Genomic DNA, 25,798 nt, shown 5'->3' with positions numbered 1-25,798 from the left:
TTGGAGTGACCTCAACAATATAAAACTAACATTTATCATCACAAAAGTAATTGCTAATTGCATAAAAAGGTGACTTTTTTGGGTTAAAAGGTAATGGTAATTGGGGGGTTTCAGTAGCAAGTTTTAGACAAAACATTTTTTATGGCACTTTTAAACTACATTGCACTCTATGGGTTCTAACCTAGAATCATTGCTACAACATAGGGAAGGCTTAATCAATGACCCTATATCTAATAAAAAATATCATGCCCTGATCTTACAGCCCAAAACACACATTTTTTAATAAGTTTAAATCTATATTTACAAATTAACTTTCATAAGTTGCAATATATGCATAGCTTTTGAAGAAGATTTACAAGTGTTCAAATGTTGAAATTAGGGTAAACTACTCCAATAAATGATATAAAATATTGGGAAATCTTTCATTATTTTGAAAAAACAAAATTATTTCTATTGATAATCTCTCAATTTTTTATTCTAAATATGATTAATATTTATGATTTTTTTTAATCATAATTTTTTTTGTATAAAATATTTATGAATCTAAATAATAATAGGAAGTTCATTAATCATTGTGGAATATTACAAATCAAAATTGAATTTTTTTAATTTTTTACCTCATGGAATATGTTGAGGATCGTTACATATACTTTAAATCAATAGTGAAAACTATATATTGGTGATATATCTGTAGAGTAACTAATAATAATGATAATTATTTGTCAATTCAATTTAATTTCTCCAATAATATATTATATTTAGGTGACTCAAATCTAATCATGTAATGAAATTGTGGGGAATATTTGACTTTAATATTTTCAATAAAATAAAATTTTAAAAGATTTTAAATGTTTTAGAAATAAATTTTATAAAACTATGGTGATTTAGGTTGTATCAAATCTTAAATTATTAGGCTAATTACTAACCCACAAATTCTAAAATTAATCAATTTATGAATATTAGCCACTAAAAAATACCTTGGTTGAAATGGTCAACTAGAATTTATACAATGATTATTCTTTGACATTAATATATAAGATACAAGTGCGAGTAGAAAACTTTAACAATTTTCTTACTTTTTCTTTACAAATTACAACTCACTAATCTTCATAAATATGCCATAACAAGAGTATAAAGCATAAAGCTTTTTATATTTTCATCTCATTGAATAAAATAATTGTTATACAATTTACATAAAAGAAACTATCTAAAACACTTATCAACCTTGCTCTTTTCCACCCAACCTTAATGGCATCATGGGATTTCATGAATCCTAGCCATACCCCTTAGTAAGAGAAATCATTGCATCAAGATCATAGATGTTTTCATAGAATTTCTTTGTTACATCAGTTCCTTCAACACTTTCTTAAACTAAATTCTTTTGTTACACCTTTCATATTTATAAGAATTTATTCAAGAAATACTGTAGATGGAAAAATGGTTTTAAAAACTTATCTTCCTCAAGCTTCCTATGGAGAAAAAATGTTTTATGGGAAAAATTAAGAGTATATATGTGTAGATACCTAAATCTAATTGTATAATTAAGTAATCTTATTTAGTCTTCTCTTAAGACATTTGATAGGGAGACTCTGCACTTAGCTACTCTAAGATCTTCATTAGTTTTCTTCCTATCCTAGGTAAAAGCACAAACCTATGTCACCCTTTTGTAAAGGGAAAGGCTAACAAAAGTATAATTGTTCAACTTCAATGACATAATACTAGTATTATTATTTAGAATTTGAAAATGATGTAAACTAATAAAATGTGTAGAAATGGAAGAATTTTAGGATTATAATTTTTAATAATTATTTGATTAAGAATTGATGTATTTTCCTAATTTTCATAGGTAATTTTTTATTTGCTAAAAAACATTAAAAATTAGGGGTTTAGTTCCCACCAAAAAACTATATAGAAATAAAATTATTTCCCTTTGATCTCAGATTATCTTGCAAATAACATATATAGCTAGAACAATCAAAAATAAAAATTGGCTTTAGAACTATATTTTCTCTTTTATAATGATACAAATTTCAACTCACCTAAAATTGATGGTTTCATCTCCCACCACATTTAAAAAAATAAATCTATTCTAATTAGAAGAAAAATTATACATTCTAGAAGAGGACTTTCTCCTCTAGAGTGCAATATAATTTTAAAACTTTTTTGATATGATTTAATATTTTTTTTCTTTCTCAAAAACGACATCTTTCTAAGTGTTAAGATACATGCTTGGAGAATTTTTTAATTACAATATACTATATCTAATTAAAACACTATAAACTCTATATGAGAATATTCTTGACTTTGAGATCTAAAAAATAGTGTTTATAAGTTATTAAAAAATTATCATAAAAAATAGTAAGAGTTATTGAAATGTCATTTTTTTGAATTAATTTTATTTTTTTAGTAATTGGATACAAGCTAGTATAAAACATGCATTTAATGGACATTTTCAATTGGAAAAGTGTGAGACCATATATAACTTAGCTAGAATGAATTTATCTAGATTATACGTTTCAAGAAAATTGATTTTTAGAAAGAAATACTCAAATATAATCATTCTGATAAGTTGGCCCTAAAGGTGACACAACTTTGTACTTTTACCCTCCTAAAACCCCACTTTCTTAGGAGGATTCAACTCACTTTCCTCCCCTTTCCTAGAGCTTCTCTATCAATTTAAAGTAATCATAATTCTAACTAGATCACGAGGGTAATATTCCCTACTAACTTCCCAGCCTTTTCAAAAACACATCATAAGATACTAGGGATTCCATTTAAATCAAAAAATTATTCATTTTTGTTTGATCTAAAATCCTTTTTTGCACCAATCTCAATATTCCTTCTTTTTAGGCCTACCTGTCCTTTACACATCAATTAGCTCTCCAAATTAAATTTTCTACTTCTCCTTCAAAATTTTGACAAATGGACCTATGAATAAACTCCAATTTAGGATAGCCTTTTAGATTAACTCAATATTTGATGCAGGAGCATCCAGAGGTATAAGGGCAATCCTGTATCACTCAAAAAAATGTACTTAGACTTAGTTTCTATTTCATATGTTTTCATTTTTGGATACCCATTTGGGCCAATTAAAGGTTCCAACTCTCACAGTTCCACTATCAGTGAGCTAGAAAATCCTGAAAAATAGGAGCATGCAATTGGGCCATCATTTTGGTGAACTAGGAGGTATAAATTGGCTAGATGAATGTAATTGTGATTTAGAGCATTCCAAAAAAAGAATTAGGTCAAAAGAGCCCACAGTTTGAAAGTTATTGCAATTTTTTGGGTTTTGGAGACCTCCTAAGAATGCTTCAAAGTCAAGTTTGGGGAATTAAATGACCTCGAAAGGGGCCGAAAAATGGGGGATGAGCGATGCTTGTCCATAGGGCTATAGAGTGCTTCGAGATCTTTTTGGAAATGTAAACGATTCATCAATGGGAGCTACGGTTCAAAAGTTATGCCTCCCGAAAGTTCAGTTACCGTTTCTAGATTCTTCTAGATTTGCACCAACTTCTAACGCAGCTTCTAGAACCTTCTATTTGGTTGGTGGATGCCTACTAGCACTTTCTAGAATGTATTCCTAGTCCTTAACCCTCCGAGGTCTATTTAAGGAGATTCCTAGCATTGTAAAAGGCAGTTCGGAGTGGAGTTTGAGAGGAGGTACTGAAAGGAGAAATTATCTCCAAATTTATGCTATTGTAAGCCCTTAGGGCATGTTTTGAAGTTTATTTTCTCTGTACTATTTGTACTAGCTTATTTTCTCAGTTAATACAATTTCCCTTTTTTGTTGTGTCCATTCTGTTCCTGGGTTGTGTCCCCATCAAGTGGTATCAGAGCCGGTTTTCCTGAGTGTGTAGACAGAGCGCCAACTGTGAGGCAGTTTGCACCAGGATTGTGTGGTTTTGGGTTCGAGTTAGAAGATGCCTCCACAAAGAGAATGTGGTGGAAGGGCTAGAGCTATTAATCCTAAGGAGGTTAGAGCCCTCCAAAGGCAAGTACAGGCATTGCAAGAGGAGCTCCGTAGAGGAGAAAATATTGCCGCAGGTGACGACAGTGAGGATGACAATCAAGAAGAAGTAATGGGACGAGAAGGGGAATTTGACGGGGAAGTTATGAATCATGCAAAGGAAAGGCTTTTTAGGGCCATTACTAAGTTTGGGAAAAGACCCACAATTGAAGTGGGTGTATTTTCAAGAAATCTGAAACCAGATGAGTTGATCGATTGGATAAATGAACTGGAAGAATACATTGAGTATGAGGATATCAAGGACCCAGATAGGGTTAAGTTTGCAAAGGGAAAACTAAAAGGCCATGCCAAAATCTGGTGGCAAGAGGTTCAATTGGAAAGAAACAGAAGAGGAAAGGAGAAGATCACAAGATGGGATCGCATGGTGGACAAATTGAAGAAGCAGTTCATTCTTGTGGACTACAAGCTTGATTTGTTTAAGAAGATGCATGGGTTAAAGCAAGCAGGAAGATCAGTCCAAGAATATACAGAAGAATTTTACCGACTCTTGATTAGAGTGAGGCATGCAAAAGAAAATAAGGAGAAGGTTGCTCGTTATATCAGTGGGTTGCGACCTAGCATCCAGGAGGAATTAAGTTTGGTAAGAATGACCAGCATTGAAGAGGCATACCAATTTTTCATATGAGTTGAAGAGAAGTTGAATAAAAGGTTTGAAGGAAGACAAAGAGGGCATGGTCAAGGAGGAAGGGGAAGTGGTAGATCATCTGGAGGCCGCAATGAAACCCAAAAGAAAAATGAAGATGTGGGTACTAGCAGGAACCAGAGGAATGAGGGTTTCAACCGTTCCCATGATCAATACTTTGGAAATCAGAGAGGAAGAGGTAGAGGATGTGGACAAGGAAGAGGTGGCTTCCGTGGTACCTATTTCCATTGCAATGAAGAAGGTCATCGTGCCTTTGAATGCCCTCAATGACAAGGAAGGACAGATAGGAGAGCTGAGGGCCAAGCTAGGGTTGCTCATGTGGATGAGGATGCACAATCATCACATTCAGAGGATGTAGAAAGAGGAGAGACCTTGGTAAATGAAAGAGTCCTACTAAGTGGTGAGATTGAACCAGGACAATAGAGGAATTTGTTTTGTACCAGATGCAATTTTGAGGATAAATGTTGTGACGTGATCATTGATGGTGGTAGCACTGATAACTTGGTATCAGAAGAGATGGTCTCTAAGCTGAAGCTCAAGAGGGAGAAACATCCCCACCCCTATTGGATTTCTTGGGTAAAAGATGATCATAAGGTCCTGGTAAGTGAACAATGTTTAGTAAAATTCAAAATTGAGAGTTACCATGATGAAGTTCTCTGTGATGTTATTTCGATGGATGTTTGCCATCTATTGTTGGGTAGACCATGGCAGTTTGATAGACATGCAGTACATGATGGACATGCAAACACATACTCTCTAACAAAGGATGGAGTTCACCACAAATTGAAGCCCATGAAAAAGGAAGGTCAAAAGGTATGTAGTAGTGCTAGGATTTGTCTTGTTGATGGAAAGAAGTTTTTAGATGGCATGAAACATTAGCATATGTGTTATGCTTTGATTCCTAGGAAAGATAAAGAAGGTAGTAGTGAAATACCACTTGAAGTTTCAGATTTACTAGGGGAGTTTGGAGATATTATCTCTGATAATGTTCCAGATGGATTGCAACCAATAAGGCAAATCAGTCATCAGATAGATCTAATTCCAAGAGCTAGTTTGCCTAACAAGGTTGCTCATAGGATGACTCCTACTAAAATAGAGGAGCTAAATGGACAGGTTTAGGAGCTATTGAGGAAGGGCTTGATTCGAGAGAGCCTGAGTCCATGTGCAGTACCTGCAGTACTTGCACCAAGGAAGGATGGAGAGTGGAGGATGTGTACAGATTCTCGAGCTATAAATAGGATAACCATCAAGTACCGGTTTCCTTGCCAAGGATGGATGACCTTATGGACTGCTTGAGTGGAGCTCAATACTTCACAAAGATAGATCTGAAGAGTGGTTATCATCAGATACAAATTCGAGAAGGAGATGAATGGAAAATAGCCTTCAAGACCAAGGAGGGTCTTTATGAGTGGTTAGTCATGCCCTTTGGATTGACGAACACCCTGAGCACCTTCATGCATCTCATGAATGAGGTACTTAAGAAGTTCTTGGGAAAATTTGTTATTGTCTATTTGGATAATATTTTAATTTTCAGCAAGATTTAGGAAGAAAATTTACTACATATTCCTAGCGTCCTTGAAAGGCTAAGGGAAGAGAAATTGTTAATTAATCTGAAGAAGTGTATCTTTGCAAAAAGGGAGTTACTCTATTTGGGGTTTGTTATATCACCTGAAGGTCTCAAAATGGATCCAGAGAAGGTAAAACCCATCTTGGAATGGCCTATTTCAAGGCCTGCTACTGAGGTAAGATCATTTCATGGTTTCGTTAGTTTTTACAGGAAGATTATTAAGAATTTCAGTGGCATATGTGCACCCCTAACTGATACAATAAGAGGGGATAGAAAAGAGTTCAAATGGACTGTAGCAGCTGCGAGAAGTTTTGAATTGCTGAAGAAGAAGAAGGTGATAGAACAACCTGTATTGGCACTTCCAAATTTTAGAAAAGTGTTCTAGGTGGATTGTGATGCTAGTGGCAGTGCTATTGGGGCTATATTAAACCAAGAAGGTAAGCCTATTGCATATTTTAGTGAAAAATTGAATGATGCAAAGAAGAAGTATTCTGTTTATGATCAAGAGTTCTATGCAATAGTTCAAGCCTTAAAGAAATGGAGGCATTATTTATTGCCAAAGGAATTTGTTTTGTATACTGATCATTAGGCATTACAGTACCTAAATAGCCAAGGTAAATTGAATCAGAGGCATATGAAGTGGGTAGAGTTCTTGCAGAGTTATACATTTGTGTTGAAGCATAGAAGTGGAAAATCTAATAGGGTTGCAGATGCACTAAGTAGGAGATAGTTGTTGCTTATAGTAATGCAAGTTGAAGTAGTTGGGTTTGATGAAGTCAAGAATTTGTACCCTGAGGATCCTGATTTTGCTGAAGCATGGAAAGCTTGTAAAGAACCTATTGTTGTAGATAGAACCAAGTGGTTAGACTATTTGATTCAGGATGGTATGTTGTTCAAAGGTAGTCAAATGTGAATTCCAAGGAGTTCCATGAGGGAAAATTTGATTAAGGAGAAACACAGTGGAGGGATGGCAAGACATTTTGGTTGAGATAAGACCATTGCCATTCTTAGAGAACATTATTTTTGGCCTGAAATTTCACAGGATGTGAAGAAGTTTGTACAGAGTTGCTAGGTTTGTCAAGTTGCTAAGGGGTTTAGTCATAATACTGGCCTATATCAGCCATTGCCTATTCCATCAAGGCCATGGGAGGACATAAGTATGGATTTTGTTCTTGGATTGCCGAGGACACAAAGGGGTAATGACTTAGTATTTGTGGTGGTTTATAGGTTCTCCAAAATGGCACATTTCATTCCATGCCACAAAACTCATGATGCTGTCCATATTGCAGACTTTTTTTTCAAAGAGGTGGTAAGACTACATGGACTTCCAAGGAGTATAGTTTTTGACAAAGATACTAAATTTGTGGGGTATTTTTGGAGGACATTATGGAAAAAGTTGAGAACAGACTTGAAATTCAGTTCCACACATCACCCACAAACTGACAGCCAAACAAAAGTGGTAAACAGATTTCTGGGCAATTTGCTGAGATGTTTAGTTGGGGATAAGCCCAAGGGATGTGACTTGATTCTACCACAGGTGGAGTTTTCTTATAATAACTCTGTAAATAGGAGTACTGGAAAATCACCATTCCAAATTGTATATGGGAGTAGCCCAAGGACTGCACTAGAATTGAGGAAGATAGAACAAGGGGAGAGGACAAGTGCTGAAGCTGAGAAATTTGCTGAACATATCAAGCATCTACATGAGGAGTTTTAAGAACACATTACCAAGATGAATCAAGAGTATAAAGTTAGGCCTGATCAAAGGAGAAGACATAAGGAATTCCAAGTAGGGGATCTAGTCATGGTGCACTTACAAAAAGAAAGATTTCCAGCCGGTACTTACAACAAGCTGAAAATGAAGATATTTGGCCCCTACAAAATTTTGAAGAAACATGACACAGGATATGCATATGAAGTGGAGCTGCCAGATGGTATTCACATTTCTCCCATTTTCAACATTGTAGATTTAACAGAGTATCATGATGATGGTGCAAATGAGGAGCTGGTGTTAGAGCCATGTCGAATTCCTTCTTCTAAGAAGGAGGAGATAGAAGACATTCTAGATCATCGTGTAGGTAGGAGTACCAGAAATAGGCAGTATGAAGAGTATTTGGTCAAATGGAAAGGATGACCGATCGAGGACTCAACTTGGATTTCAGCTGCTGAGGTTTCCCATTTGGGATTTCCTCTACCATTCATAAAGTGACAGGGCAATCCAGAGGTGTCTGATGTAGGAGCATCCAGAGGTATAAGGGCAATCCTATATCACCCAAAAAAATGTACTTAGACTTAGTTTCTGTTTCATGTGTTCTCATTTTTGGATACCCATTTGGGCCAATTAAAGGTTCCAACTCTCATAGTTCCACTATCAGTGAGCTAGAAAATCCCAAAAAATAGGAGCATGCAATTAGGCCATCATTTTGGTGAACTAGGAGGTATAAATTGGCTAGATGAATGTAATTGTGATTTAGAGCATTCCAGATAAAGAATCAGGTCAAAAGACCCCACGGTTTGAAAGTTATTGCAGTTTTTCGAGTTTTGGAGACCTCCTAAGAATGCCTCAAAGTCAGGTTTGGGGCATTAATTAACCTCAAAAAAGGCCAAAAAATGGGGGATGAGTGATGCTGGTCCATAGGGCTATAGAGCGCTTTGAGAGCTTTCTGGAAATGTAAACAGTTCATCAATCGGAGCTACGGTTCAAAAGTTATGCCTCCAGGAAGTCCGGTTACCGTTTCTGGATTCTTCTAGATTTGCACCGACTTCTAATGCAACTTCTAGAACCTTCTATTTCGTTGGTCGATGCCTACTAGCACTTTCTAGAATGTATTCCTAGTCCTTAACCCTTCAAGGTCTATTTAAGGAGATTCTTGGCATTGTAAAAGGCAGTTCGGAGTGGAGTTTGAGAGGAGGTACTGAAAGGAGAAATTATCTCTAGATTTATGCTATTGTAAGCCCTTAGGGCATGTTTTGAAGTTTATTTTCTCTATACTATTTGTACTAGCTTATTTTCTCAGTTAATATAATTTTCCTTTTCTGTTGTGTCCATTCTGTTCTTGGGTTATGTCCCCATCAATATTTTTGAGGTCTTGTGTTCTAGTCTTGTCTATACAACATCAAACCCTAATGTGGGTAGTTTACAGAAGAAGTATGTTTAACAACAATCATTGAATTGAAAATTTCCCAAAATGGATTAAAATAAACTCTAATTTATTAATGGGGTTTCACTAGGATCCAATATACCTTCTTAAACCATTGGATTCCCAAATCCAGCCAACTCTTGCAAGTTAAACACCTATGTTAATTTTTACTCCTAATAGGGCTATGGAAAAACTTACCTAGGAAAGTGATTAAAATTAGAAAAATAGTTTATTAAGGTCCTAAGAAAGGGAAAATAAATCTCATGGACTCTTAGAGCTCCTAAGGCCATTAAATTTCCACTATGGACATTTAGGCTAGATCCATAATTGGACTAAACTCTAGATTGGCTAGTGAATAGTATTTTAGAGTTTTATTTATTTTGACTTGAGAAAAAGTGTATAAGAAGAGTTAAAAAGACACTAAAAAAATTAAAATGGACTATTCTAACTATGTAAAAGGAATTATTTAAAATTTCAAATCAATCAAACTTGAATTGCTCAAGTTGCAATCAAACTATGATGAATCTACTAGAAAAGTGTTCTTGCAATTGTATAACCCCAACTCCAAAATATCATCCAACCTAACTACAATTACTTTTTGGATCTTAAAATAAGGTCACACAACATGTTTCAACTAATTTTGGCCTCCCCTAACTATTTGTGGATGAAATGTAAAATCTTCCAAAATGTTTTCAAGCAACTTTGAAAAATTGAAAATGTTGTCATGAAAACATTTTTGCAACTTATGCAACTTTTCACTACCTATTGAAAAATCATCACATATTCATGAGGAATGGTGAAGAAATGAACCCAAAAATGTTTTCAATCCAAATACAATATTTTATGCACTTCTATGCTATTTTTCCACCTTATGCCAAAATTTGGCTCCCATTGCAACTTTTTGCCCAATTTTGACAATATGTGCCAAAACTGGCAATACAAGCTACATGACTTAGTAAGTTCTATCTATTCTCACTAAAGGGACTCTCAGCTATTCCTTATTCAAATTTTCACCCTTTTAGGATTTGTTGAGTTGTCATTTTGCATGATGCTTAACGGCAAGAATCCTTTTGAACTCCTCACTTGAAAAGTTAATCTGAGATCAACTCCAAGGTTTTGAGTGATCTTGCGACCTATTAGAATCTTGCTCAGTTGAAGATAAATGTGAATTTTCATGAGGAGAAGATTTCTTATAAATTCCAGACTTACATATTCTAGGCCACCATTATTTTGATGCAATAAATATGCTTTTGGTGCTCACATTTTGGAGTGTAGTGATTCTTGCCTAAGTGTGTTCTATTTTGTGAATGTATGTTCATGGAATGTAATTGAGCCAATAGTTTTATTGTGTTGTTCTGGTTGCCTAATATTTTTAATCTAGTATTTTCTATCAATCAATAAATTTGACTAACATACTTAGTTTGAGAAGACACTTTTTTTGAGTTTTCATTTTGCACAATGCTTAATGACAGGAATCCTTTTGAACTCCTCACTTGAAAAGTTAATCTGGGATCAACTCCAAGGTTCTGGGTGATCTTGCAACATACTGGAATCTACTCAGTTGAGGAGGCCTTTACTAGTTCTTAAACATTTTGGATAGGGTTTTGAGTTTGCTTTCTATTTCAAAACAATGAGACACACAAAAGAAATATATTTTTGTAATTTTTTGCTTTATGATGAATGCAATCTAACAATGCAACTGTATAAATTCCTAATTTAACCAAGGGGTTAGTAAAGAAAATAAAAAAGATAGGGAAATAAGAAATTTAATCAAATAGAATGAAAACTAAAATCCTAACAGACATAAGCTACAAAAACAACATGTCTCTGAGTTAAGCATTTGAAAAGATCAGTAGGTAACCAATGAAAATAGGAATATCACTTCCTTAATTCCACTAATGTAATCATTGATGGGAATTCAATAATCATAAGATATTTAACTTTTCATCAAATTGCAAGGCCACAAGAAGTTTGCTCATGCAAGATGAAAAGCTATGTAGGAACAATACGGTGATATCTTCTAAAACTAACTATGTTAGCAAAATTTGTAGACCTATAGAAAACAACAAAATTAAAAGATTACACAACTAGAACAACATAATAAAATTATTGGCTCAATTACTTTCCATGAACATACATTCACAAAATATAACACATTTAGGTGAGAATCACTACACTCCAAATGTAAGCACGAAAAGCATATATTATTACATCAAAATAATGGTGGCCTGGAATACATATTATAGTTCTAAATTTATAAGAAATCTTCTCCTCAAATTTTTTTGAGAGTGAGAGATATCTTTAGTCAATCATATGCTTCTAAACTAATAAAAAAATTCTATTTATGTAGAAACTAACTATCTAACTAGTGCTTAGTAGGACTCCATCCATATTTATATCATTAATTGGATGCATGAGCCTCTACATGTCTTAAAACAAAGAAAGCATGAGAAAATAAGAAGAAGAAAGCCACTAGTTGATGTAGAAGTGTCTAGAAGTGCCAATAATTGAAGCTCCATCTTTATTAGGCATTTGTAGGGGTTAAACTACTGTCCAAATGCATTTCCAATGCATGGAAACCTCTAAATTTAAAACTAGTAGTTAATTATCAGTGCACCTCTAAATTCTATAAAACTTCAAGCACGCCTCTGAACAACCACACTTGCAGACCTGTGCACCTTGAAAGCAAGTTCAAAAATACAAAATTTCACGAAGTGTCAAAATTGAAATTCTAGCTTATGGGTTTTAATTTCCTTTATACCTGAGCTATGTCTAGGTATTTTCACTTGAATTTCTCAATGATCTTAGTGACTTGAGCTACATCTAGCTAATCTAAGGCCTCATACTTTTCCTTCACTTTCTACCTATAGTTTCCCACCTCTATGTGAGTCTCTGCAAAATCTCCTAACTTCACATCGAAGTCTAATGATATTTCTTCCATTTTTTATGCTTGTCTAATGTTGTCATTATTAGAAGCTTCTTCAAATGTCTTTCAAAATTTCTCAACTAATACCTCTAAAGGTATCAATTCATCCCTTGCATCATCCTCAAAAATATCTAAACATGCATCACTATAATTTTTCTCTACCTCCAAAATTTTCTCTTGGGTTTGATCTTTGAGCTTATGAATCTCTACATGTAATATTTCCATTACTTCATTTCCATCCACAATTTTCTCTATCCAATCATCAATCTTATCTAATTCATCCAATGTATATACCTCCATTAACATTTGATACCTTTGTCCTTTGATTAACTACAGTGCTTGCAAATCTTTGCCCCAAGTATGCACTTTGTCCATCAAACCAAAATCTTGATTGAAAATTGCCACTAGCCTATCTGCATTATCCTACATATGGTGTAGCAGCTTTAGATTTCCCTATATATTCTATAAACCATTCTCCTCAAAACTCTCTCTCCATTGTTGGAAATCTCTCAAAAGTGGATCTAACTACACTATCCCCTTATCCCTTCTCTTTAGTGATACATTCAAATTTTCCTTAGGATGCTCAGGATCTAAGGAACCAACAACTTCACTTAGATATCCTTTTAGGATCTCATTCTGTCTCTAAAGTATTATTGATTCTGCCCCATCTTGTTCTAAGTGTTTAAACACTTCTTTCATTCCCACTTTTTCCATCAACTTAGCCATGTCCAACATAGGTTTCCCAAGTGTCACCTCCTTGATTTGATAATCTCTTAGAGTCAATTCTTCAACATCTACGTTTAGAGGAGGGATAGCCATGTGAGAAAATAAGCCCTGGATCTGATCACTCATAATGAACTTTAATGCCCATTCATCCTTTAGTAGTGACTAAAGCTTCCTTAGAACTTCGATCAATTCCATCCTATCCTCTTCCTCAATAGTGAATTTCTATCTTTTTTTTCTTATCACCTTTTTCCTTAGCCATCTCGGAGCATGCTCTATTGGGGATTTTTCTTTTGAAGACAAAGGAGTTTTCTCAACTATACTCTTCCCCTTATCACTCATTTCTAGAGTCCTCTCCTTTTGTAAGAGATTCACTATCCGTGGAGTCCACAATCCCCACCTCTATGTCTTGGGAAGCATGCTAAGCTTGCTCACTTATTTTTCCTTCCTCTAACACTTCATTAGTGGATACTTGTTGTGGCTGTTCCTCTTGTTCTAATTGGACTTGTTCTTCTACATTGTTTGGACGAAGAGGAGTAGTTGATCCTTCATCTATACAAAATGTAACTTGAATGTTTGATGGTAGAGTTACCTTGGGTCCTTGTGGCTCTTGTGGAAACTAACTCCAATTCTCTTGTTGAGATTGATTAGTTGGAGTGTCTCTTATTTTGTCTCCCACAAATTTAGTACAAACTAACATTAAATTGAAATATGACATCTTAAAGACATTAGTCCCCTCAACATTATACTAATCTATCCATTGCCACATTTCATCCTCGGAGGTTGTAGACTGAATGTGTTGCTCAGGAATGGATGGTGGTGTGATTGTGGAGGTCCTTCTCAATTCTAATTATGTGGCTCTTGTGAGATGAGTCCTCCAATTGAAAGGAAGGTTACCCTCTTCATCTTCATCATCCTCTTCTTCTTTTCCTTCTTTTGGGATAACTTTTGGGACTGGTGGGAAGGTAATAACTCTCCTAATAATCTTTTGTCTCCTCTTAACTAGAGTCTTAATCTTTCTTCTCTTAGGAGTAGAAGGGGAGGCTTATACTTATTGTTGAGGTCGAGATACCACTTGCACTTCAATTTCAACTTCTCGTTGCCCTTGTTTAGTTGGTGGCACTTGAGGATTGTCTTGGGCTTGTCTCACTTCCACATTCTTTGAACCTTGTACATTTTCTACCTTAGGCTATGGTGGTGCATGAGTGGATCCCTCTTCTAGCTCTGCTTGTTTGGGATAATTCCTCTTTCTCTTACCTTTGCCTTTCTAAGCCCTATAATATCCAACTTGTCTATCAAGTTGGTGTACTATTTTTGGCCTCATAGGGGACTGAGCTACAAATGTGGGTATTGTAACCTTAGCTCCTCAACCTCTTGTTGGGAAGGCTTGAGCATGAGAGATTACTGCTTGAGGAATTAGATCCAATTTGAAAGGTCTATTGATCCAATCCTTTGTCAATTTGATGACATGCCTAGCCCTATGATTGATGTCTGAGTTTTCTTCCTTATCAACCTCAGTATTCATAATAAGTTGATCATCAATCTTGTCCCTATCGAACAATGGATTAAGGACATCTTCAGTATCTTATTGCACAAAATTTAAAGGAACCTTAATCTTCAAAGCATTGGTTACTGGATAGAGTTATCCTACATTAATCCCTTATTTGGATATCATAATCATCCATCGCATTCATCCAATGGTCATCAATTGCATCTTCATGTTGAAATGTCCTACTAGCCAGATACTGCGCCCTTCCAATATTATCAAAATAGGTCCAAGGAGAATTATATTCATCCAAAGGATATTGATCCCACTTAGATTCAAAAGATGGAATATCCTATCTTTGATCCACACTAAATAGTCCTATATTAATGGGCCACACCAAAGTTATTTTATGCTACTTTCTAACTCTGTCATATGCAGTCAAGAGTTGTTGAGCTATCTCCAATAGTATAATTTTGTCAACTAGATACCTAGGGAGCTTCTTGGGATTGACAGTTGTACCTACTACCCTCAAATAGGTGAACATTCAATACTAGATGTAGTAGGCTCCAACTTATGATATCTTTGCAGCTGCCTCTTTTAACATCCTCTTCACATAATCCCCTTCTATAAACCTTATTATTGTGAATATAAAAGAATCATTTACTATCATTTATTCCCTGCTATCTTTTGGAATCCTTTTTTTCACCAACAGGGGATATACAATAAAGTGCCATGCATTTGCATCTTGCATATTTTCCTTCTTGAACAATATCCAAAAATCGTCACCCTTGCTGCTAACAAGTATACCAAAAATGATGCCATATAAAACTTTTAGTTATTCTTAATTGTCACTAGCTCCTCACCCAAGTTCTCACTAAGAATGGAAGCCCTATCAAGTGGCATCCTTATTATTTTGATCGTCTCAATAAAATGTACCATCTAGATGTTCAAGTGTCCCAATGTTGGCAAACCCATGACTCTAATCAAGAGTATGATAGAATATCCAATATCTTCTTTCATTTATCCTCTCGTCATGACCACTTTGCCCGCTTTATGCCATAGAGAAGTCTTCTCAATGAGGCATGAGGAATGGATGATCTCAGAAGCTTCCTCTACATGTTCCTTGTACCATCTCTCTGCTTGGTGATAGGTCAATCTGATGAACTAATCTGCCCTTGGAAGATGGAACATCTTCTCTATGTTCTTGGGTCAAAGATCTAGGACAATCTCTCTAATTATGCTCTTCACAACCCTTTCTTCAAAAACATAGTTTTTTTTCTAGTGTCATGATCAATTCTATAGATTGCACTGATATTGGATGTGATGCTGCACTAAAAATTCTTGATTAGATCAAAGAAAATATCATTTTATATCTTTTTGTGGGTTTGTTGCATAATGTCAGGAATCTACTCAAGTCTATGTGACCAAGTTTGATGTCCCAAATCTCTAAATAGTCATCTTGAAAGTGTGACTTGGTCGAAACACCTTGAAACTTGAACACCATGGGCTTTGGGATCATGTTTTCAATAAGGGAGGATGATGAAGAAGCCATTAGATCTACGAAAAAATAACATCTATTAGTCTAGAGTCAAAGAAAAAACAATCAATACAAATCCTACGACGAATTGAAAAAAAAAAAAAAAAAACCCTAGAACTTTTTGAAAACATCTTAAAACTCTAATTTTATCCCTTATATACAAAAAGGGCGCACTTGGCATACATCTGAGGTGCACTAGGTGCACCTAACCTTATGTTAAACATTCAAAATAACGGGTGTATAGCAACACACCTCAAGGGGTACACTCATACACTTGTGCAAAAAGGGTTACTTTTATTATAGGTGGGCAGCTGCACACCTATCATAAGTGTTTGTGAGTTTTAAGGTTTTTTAATGTTTTTAAAAGTTTTTAAAGTTTTGAAAAGAAGAAATAAGGTGTGCAACTACACACCTATACTTAGGGTTTAAATGTTGATTTGTTTCATGAATGTAGGTAAAGTGGAGGAGATAAGGCAGGGACGCACACCTCAAGAGTTGCGGTGTTGTGGGTTGGAGCTCAGAGTTGAAAGAAATGAAATATGGAGGGAGGGGGTCCCCAAGTTTTATAGACTCAAGACTCAGTGCACCCCTTGGTGCTACGCAACTATGCATCACCAAGGGGTGATGCTTTATAATTTATGCTTTGGTGCACTGGCACCCCTAGGGAGGTGCATTGGTATTCTTTCTTTTTGCAAAAAATGACTTATGCTCTCTGAAATTTGACTTTTAGAGTGTGGTTTTTCTAGTAGGTCTTTTGTTGTTATGCATCATGAAGGGGTGATCCATGTTACTTTTTGCTTTGGTAAACTAGCACACCTAGGGAGGTGCATTGGTGCACTTCTTTTTGCAAAAAATGACGTATGCCCTAGACTAGGGATCCAAAAAGTCAAAAGTGTATGAGTGTACCCCTTGAGGTGTATAGCAGCACACCTCAAGGGGTACACTCATACACTTTTGTATACCATGAGAGGATCTCACAACCAAAATTTGAGGTTTTTATGAAAGAAACCCCTAGGTGCTCCTATACTAGCATTATTAAATGAATATTTAATATTTAATTTATTTAAGTTATTAGCTAGTTAATTATTCTAGCTAATTGACTATAGTCCAATTAATAAACCAAATGATTAAACAATGGTATGATTATTCATTAAATCCCTCTTCCCCCATTAAATAGAATAATTGCATAATACATATTTAAAGTTTAGTTCCAAATCTCCCTTTGAATTAAATAACTCCTTTTAGTAAAATTTTCAACCTTAACCTAATCCTTAACCCAATCCTAACCCATTTATTCAAACTCAACCCAACCCATTCACCCATGCCAAACCTATTTCATTAACTAATTAAACCCAACAAATTAAATGACCCACTTGTATTTCTCTAGCATCCCCACTTGCCTCTTAATCACCCCCTAATGCAAACCTAATCTCACCCTAATAATTTGCACAACCTTAAGTATATGGATTAAGAAATCCTAACCCAAACTAAGTCAACCCTCATGTGACATTTCTCACATCCCCACCAAAATGCATTAATGCTCTACTTAAATTCTCTTACACCTCACTTACACATCTCTTACACATTGCAACCCACTCATTACTCCTTTGTCCCCTTCACAATCCCTAAAATGGAAAGATCCTCTCCAAAACTCTAATTCACTCACATGGATTCTCCTTTTGGTAGTTGACACAAGGATACACATATAAGAAAACATAACCCATGTTTTATTATTTCCTTGCATCTTGGCCACTCTTAACATTTATCCAAATTCACATCTTCACCATCCATTTTCACCTACCTTTTTGTATAAATTGAACCCTCCTCCCTTCACAATTTATACACCTTATTATGAAAATCTATGATGCTAGTTTGAAAACATAAAAACTACTAAACAAAAATTGTAATGCTAAAGTAATTTCACACTGTCACCATTAAATCCAAATCTTTGAATAACTTGAGAACTTGAGCACACATCCCATTACTTGGACACATCTCAGCATCAAAGGGAAGCTTTCTTAGCTTAAGAGGTTTTCATATCCTTAGGCTATTTGGTGTTATAAGTCTCTTTTTGTAAAATTATATTTGTAGTTTTCTTATTTTGTTTTCCATGCTTTCATTATTATTGTATCCCATTAAACCAATTTAGTTTCTTAAAATATGAAGATATAGCAATAAAAACTATGCGCCAAACCAAAAACACTTCACATAATATGATCATGATAGCACAACCCAACAAGAGGGAAGGAGTGTGAATTTTTAATCTTTAAGAAAATTATTAAAACTACAAAAGGGGTATTTGGTATCCTTCCAAATTTTTTTACAAATCCATTTGAATTGTGGTAGCTTTTCCATTCTAATCTTGTTTTTGTGTAGCTATATTAGATATCACCTTCAGATTGAGAATGAGTAAAATAGTGGGAATACAGAGTTTTCCTTGGTGAAAGCCTTGTTTAGGTACTAACCTTGAAATCAAATTGAAACTATATAAAATGAAGAGTGTTGTATTAGTTTAGGTTCTATTAAAGATGCTTGAAAGTATTGTAAATTTTCTCTTGACTTGGGATTGAGGATAGGAAGATTATAGATGCCTTCACTTATACTTAGATTTAGACATTACTCCTTGTCATCCATGCTAGATGCCAATATTTTCTTATATCTAGATTACTTGTTTGAGTACTTGAATACTTTCCTTTGAATACTTGATTCTAAAATTGGATCCCAAAATAAAGGAGGTAGCATTTCTTTTATACCTTTCCAAACTATTTTAGAGCCCAAATCTCAAAGAGGGCATATTAGGATTTGAATATACCCGCTAAAATGAAATAAAAGTCTCCAGGTCAGATTTAGCTACATTTAAGTGAAATGGGGGCACTGCCTAAGATACTAAACCACTTATATTTCTCTATCCCTTATGAGGTTCCTAGCTCTAGATGGACCCAAATTCAAATTAGGATTCCCTGAAGGATTGAGGATGCACAAAGTGCATATGTAGTCCTTTGAAGAATGTGGATACCCAAAATGACATAGTGAAGAAGAGGTAGAAGAATCATGTAGACCAACCTATGTTCAATGTGATCAACTAATGTGTTTTCCTTTCAGAAAGCAATGGAATTTTTGTATAAGATATGGGAGTGGAACCAAAATAAATTTAAATAGTCAATTCTTCAGCATAGAAGGGAGAGTTTGTGTAAGGTCTAAAAGACACAGGGCCTCAACAATTTCCAAATTTGTAGGTCATTTATTTTCTTTAATTGTTTTAATTATTTATTACAAAAAATAGAAAATGAATAAGTTCAATAGAGAGTTTATAGACTTTCAATAATTTAGTTGACCAATTGATTAATTCTAATGATGTTTAAACTTTTCAACAAAAAAAATTACAAAAATGATAAATGAATCACAATGCTCAGACATCCACTATATATATATATATATAATAGATTGATATTCAATGAGATTTGGACAAATGAGAATCAATGAATTTATGTAGCTTTTTATTTGAGTTACAGATCCTCTTTCTCTAGTATGTATGTCATATATTGGAAAAAAATTTCCTCATATGGAGTGATGAGGCCTATGTGATGATCAATTTTAGACTCTTCCTTAGCCTTATATAGTAATCACTAGAGCACATTATGATTCAAATACTATGTTTAGATTATAAACCTAGATCGTTCACTACAAATATATACTACATAGTGCTCCTTTGGGACATCAATAAGAGGGTGGATGAGCTCATCTACAATTCTGAAATACCTCTAGATAACCTTTGTTTAAAGAGTGTTCCCTACTAGGTTTTGGACATTACCAAGCTCATATAAGGATCTGATTATGTGCTTCACATGAAAGACTTTGGAATTTTTATTTATCCTGGTCATTGCAAAATAGCTATAACAAAGAAAAATAATTGAGCTATAGATATAAATATGAGGATTTGAAGACAAGTAATGTTTTGTGGCTAAGATTAAGAATATGTATGTAGATATAGCAATAAATACTAGTAGTCCAGGAAAAAGAGCTTAAGATTGTATGAAAAAAGAGCTTAAGATAGTACAATTAAGTCAAGAGGAAAAAACTTTGATTGATTTAGTTTAAGAAAATTATTAAAACAAGAGTTGCATGCAACTAGAGTCCCTATCTTTGGGTGTTATAGAGCATTATTTCATGTATAAGAAATGTCAAAATAAAATCTTCATTTGGTCGAATATAAAAGGATCCTTGAACTTCTAGGCAAGAGCCTAGAACACAATGGTAAATTGTCAACTTCTTATCGAAGAGGTCTTGGATTCGAATCTACTTGCACTTAATAAATAATAATAATTAACATGATAATTAATCTTGGCTTCAGCCTCTTACCCATAAAACAAAAAGGATCCTTGAACTTCCAATGCGGTCATATGTTGTTTTCAAGAAGTAACTGCAACAATCATCTTTAGCTACTTGCTAAATGACTTGGAGCACCTGGAAAACACACAAAAAGAGGGCTCAGTACACACTGAGTTGAAAAGCATAATCCAACTGCATACACGTTAGAACAAACATATACATAACCATAATGCAGATATCTAATTCATTTTAACATAGTGTAGTTCCATAATTAATATGCAAGAAGTAAACATTTACTTAACAATGCAAAATTAAACTCGCACTAAGAATAACCCATAAATGAATCATATATATACTGAGGTGTCATCATTATGGCACTAAGATTTTGCATCCATGTATGGTATGCTCATAGTCAACACATAACGGTATTCTCTATTATACTTGTCAAAGACAGAATAGAGATATGCCTTGTTCTCCATACTTAACCATATAGGTTTAAGTCATAGGTAAGGCTAATTATCTTTTAATATGTGATTAACCCACCCAATTCATTTTAAAGTTATCACTGAATTAATTAACTGAATAGGATAAACCAAATTGAGCCACCCTGATATATGTTCATCACAGCTATTCTTAAAATACACATCAACAGATTTACAAAAGAATGTACATGCAACAGGTATGAAATCAGTATACAATATGATACTACATCCTTTAGTCCATCTATAACACATCTTATTCTGCCAAGTTCAAAGGTAAATATAGGTAATTATAACAACAAAAATTAAACCTATAATATCAAGATCTCTCAAATACAATTGAACTGTTGTCCCATCTCAACGATACTTACAGAATCTTCATATTATACATTCAATTCCCTGTTGACCTAACCATCTACACTTAACTTCGAACTGACCAAGATAAAAAATTAAAAAGCACATGATATTCTTGTTTTAAATGACATATCATCAAACATATATCATAATCTGCCTCAATACTTACAACTACTTTCATTTCAATTATGAACTAAAAACATCTTTATAATAAAAGAATTCTATATTAAACATCTTATCTCAAAACAATCCAACAATGCTAATAAGACACTTCATAATCATAATAGAATCTAAGTACAGCCAAAACTTATTAAGTGATCGTTAGCAATGTTATTAAAATAAACAAGTGTTTATAGAAGTAACATCTCTGTTTGACAATAAGCCACCACCCAATATAACTACAATAGCATATAAAGACATAATAGCTGAAATCAATTTAGAATATGATTCACAAAATGCAATATGACTTTCAGCATTCCAAGATCCGAAAATGATTTAGGATATAAAATTCCTAATCTATAACGTACATACTACCTATTCATATAATGACTATCTTGATAATGAAACGACAAAATCTACCAATGTGTTTTGTTTATCAAAAACTATCATATTTAGTTGCGAACTATTTCACAAACACCAACTAATTATGACTCAATTTCCATCATGTAATAATGAACAAATTAAGCTATCTCTATGTTACCTCTGTTAATTTTGAGTTCCATATAACTATTTGACAAAATGTCTGCCTACGGTATCATTCAATGATACGATAATTTGTCTTTGCTATTGGTTTCTTGCAACTCACATTCCATATTCATTTTTAATACTAGTGTTCTAATATTACCACTGTGGGTTGGATAGCACATCAAACCCGTACTCAAATTTTCATAAGTGAAGCTCAGGTTTTACACCCATGCAAACTGTATAAACCATGACAGTACCAAAACTTCATACAACCTATTTAATATTAAATCTAAGTTCATAATCCAAACAAAACTCGTAAGCACGTATTTCTTACGAACTCCACTCTAATTCTTAGAATGACAAAGTTCATATAAAAACTGCATAACATAAAAACTGAGTTCAAATCATAACCATTTTATTGAAACTATGACCTATGTCGTATGTCAACCATATGACAAAATGCCATTATCTCACGTAAATATGAAACACACAAATAGTCCTCGGATTTATATGTCTGAAAGAGGAAAAACTCGATTCAAATCAATCATCAAAATCCAAATGCAACACATTGCATGCAAACACATAATACCCATAATCCAAACATAGATATATACACAACCCAACACCATTTGCCCAATCCTGCATACACCCATACTTGGGTTTTGATATATTTTTTAAAAAACTATAGCATCTACTATTACCTTCACACAAAATTAACACCCAAACAACAGTAAAGAAATAGGTTAGGAAATGCCCCCTACCTCCTATAACAGTAGGTGCCCAAATGCTCGATACAGAGCTCTGCGATAAAACTTGCTGCCAAAGGCCCAAATACCAAATTAAGACCACACTTCCAAACTGAAAACACTGATAATGATTGATACTACGGAACCCAACAATGCACGGCTTCATAAGCATGAATGCTCTTCCGACTAATTCCTCCATGATGCCATTTCTTAGCAACCAACATACCAGATGCATACCGAACAGAGCAATGCAGCCAAGTTTCCGGCCCAATTCAACAAGAAAATCCAAGTTCACATACAGAAATGGTCGACCAAACTTCAGTGACATAAATCCTTATAAATATGCATTTAATACGACTGCAACACTTTCTCTATGCCGAGTAGTCACGACCCACCGCCATATATGGCTTAGAAAGCAAAAGATATATATGTATCTAACTCTATGCAAACTAGACATATCTAGAAGAATTACCCATTAAAAAAAAAAGATCCTTGAACTTCCAATGTGGTCATACGTGTCCAACTCTACGCAAACTAGACATATGTAGAAGAAAAAAATAACTGGTAACGGGTTAGCTTGCTTGAGAAGACGAGAATCCCTTTCAAAGCTAACTACTTGACAATGTAAAGACATATCTTTATTATAAGATTATTGCTTTAATACACTGGCAAGGACCTAGAGCCTATGAAAGTGCTATATACGGATTAAACAGACACATTTTATAAACTATACATGATGCACTGTCTTTGTTCAACCATTTAGAAGCTAGAAATAACACATCTGAAAATTAAAGTTGCGGTTTGAAAAATAATATTTACATTCATTACATATGACCAACAGCAAAGCTCTGAATCTCTAATAAGAAGAGTGAGCGAGTGCTGAGTCATAATACATTCAATACCTTCCTAAAGAAATAGCTTCACATTTGCATTGAAGCTATTTCTTCTTAGATATTAGAAACATTCTTCAATCTATTTCTTCACAATATCTTTAATTTTGAGGTGATAGATGTGTCTAATCGAGAGTAGAAAATTACCTCAAACAACAACGAGTACCAAATTAAATGTATGAGAAGAGAACTATATTTTTCTTTCCGTTGAAGAATAAACATAAGCATTTTGGGCTCTGATAGATAACAACAAGAAGTACCAAATTAAATGTATGAGAGTAGAACTATACTTTTCTTGTCCTTGAAGAATAAGCATAAGCACTTTGGGCTCTGTTAGATATATTGGCTGAAGATGATCCTCAAATGTCTTTTCAAAACAAATAGTAGTAAGCATACGATGATAACGGCAGATCTGTGCAGATTGTATATTATAACGGCAGTTTGCAGTGCCCCGTCCTCAAAATCTAGACCGACATAACACTAATAATATCAGTCCAAGTATTGAATAAGGATTCTCATCATAATACGACACTATTTGCATCTATATTCAGATAAATTTTTCCTATCTAAATTTAATTGGGTATAAAGTTAATCCGAGTTTCACATAAGTAAATTACATTGTATTTTACCCTCATCAAGGATCAACCTAGAGAATTATCTCATGTCCAGTATACTGGATATATATTTCAAGAGGATATTTAGTGGAAATAGTTGGTCCATATATTGTCATCAACATAATCTTGGAACCTTGCATAGTATGAGGCCAAGATAGAAAGCATAAATCATATCTTATACTTCAGATTGTATCGCATCATTACATATAAGGACGATTAGATTGATTTTGAATATGAGAAATTATTGCAAAATATATTCTATATACATATTTGTTCTACAAGTAATATTTATAAATCTAATTGAGCAAAGGGGACATAGTTAATGCAATTATCTTCACAGTTGCATGATTTCATGGAATAGTCTCATGTTGAAAATATATTCTATATACATATTGGTTCTAAAAGTAATATTTATAAATTTAACTGAGCAAAGGAGACATAGTTAATGCAATTATCTTCACAGTTGCATGATTTCATGGAATAGTCTCATATTCTTAGGATTTTCCAAGAGGGGATATTAAAATAGTCTTTTAGTGACTACATTTTCTCAAAGAGATTCTAAAGTCACAAAATAAATTCATATAATACAAAAACGTAATTGTTGGTAAAAATGCACATTTGGATATGAAATAACAATAAATGACACCATGAAAGAAATGAAATAACCATAAATAACACCATACATAAAAATTAGCATAGATCGACATTGATAAACATTTTCTTTTAGTGAGTACGTTCTCTCAAAGAGATTCTTTGAAAGTCTGTGATGAAATAAATTCATATATTCCAACAAGGCAATTGATGAAATCTTAGAAACCCACATGTTCAACAAGAAAAAGAAAAAATAGAGCCTCTCCACTAGGTGAGTTTCCATGGGAAATCTCACAAAGTTGAAACATAATCATCTTGGAAAAAAGATGAAAGAGTCTTGCCAATTACTATCGTCATTATGAGCATCATTGTTAGGAATAATATGAGCATCATTGTTAGGAATAATATGAGCATCATAAATTAGGAGAACAATAGATAATTAAGAAATGTTTCTTATTAAAGCATATGTTGCACCAAAAGCTTGAGCTATCAACGAATGTCACAAACACCAGACTTACCTAGATCCACACCAACGGAATGAAGGAGAACTCTCAAGATTCAAACTCGTGACCCAAGGCTCTGATACCAATTGTTGGTATGTTTTCCACCAGATCGACAAGAGGTGGTTAAGCCATGTCCCGAATGCCGAACGAAGTACTAGCCACCAAGTAATCATATATTACCATATGCAGAAAGCCCTAGAGTATTATAACCTGTATTATAACCTTTAGTATATAAATTTGATGGAATTCTTGACCTTCAATCTCTATAGTCAATAGACAAAAAAGATGAGTTTATAATCTCATTACTAAATGTCATTCTAATTGGAACTATGATTTTAGGAAAAGATCATCTAAGCAGCTGAAATATCTTGTTTTTGTTAATGTTCTTTGCCTACGGAATTAGGGTATCATTTTATATTTGAATTGATTTAATTTTATACGTTAAAATAAACTATGAAGAAATGGTAATTATGCACAACAAGCCGATCAAAGTCTCCCTAAACTGATGATTTCCAAAAATGATCAATTACTGAACTAGATTAGTCCATTAAACCAATTG

Source organism: Cupressus sempervirens, chromosome 5, assembly GCF_028749045.1.
Source record: "Cupressus sempervirens isolate cs-2001-9-10 chromosome 5, ASM2874904v1, whole genome shotgun sequence".
Taxonomy (NCBI): domain Eukaryota; kingdom Viridiplantae; phylum Streptophyta; class Pinopsida; order Cupressales; family Cupressaceae; genus Cupressus; species Cupressus sempervirens.
This window is presented reverse-complemented; position numbering follows the sequence as displayed.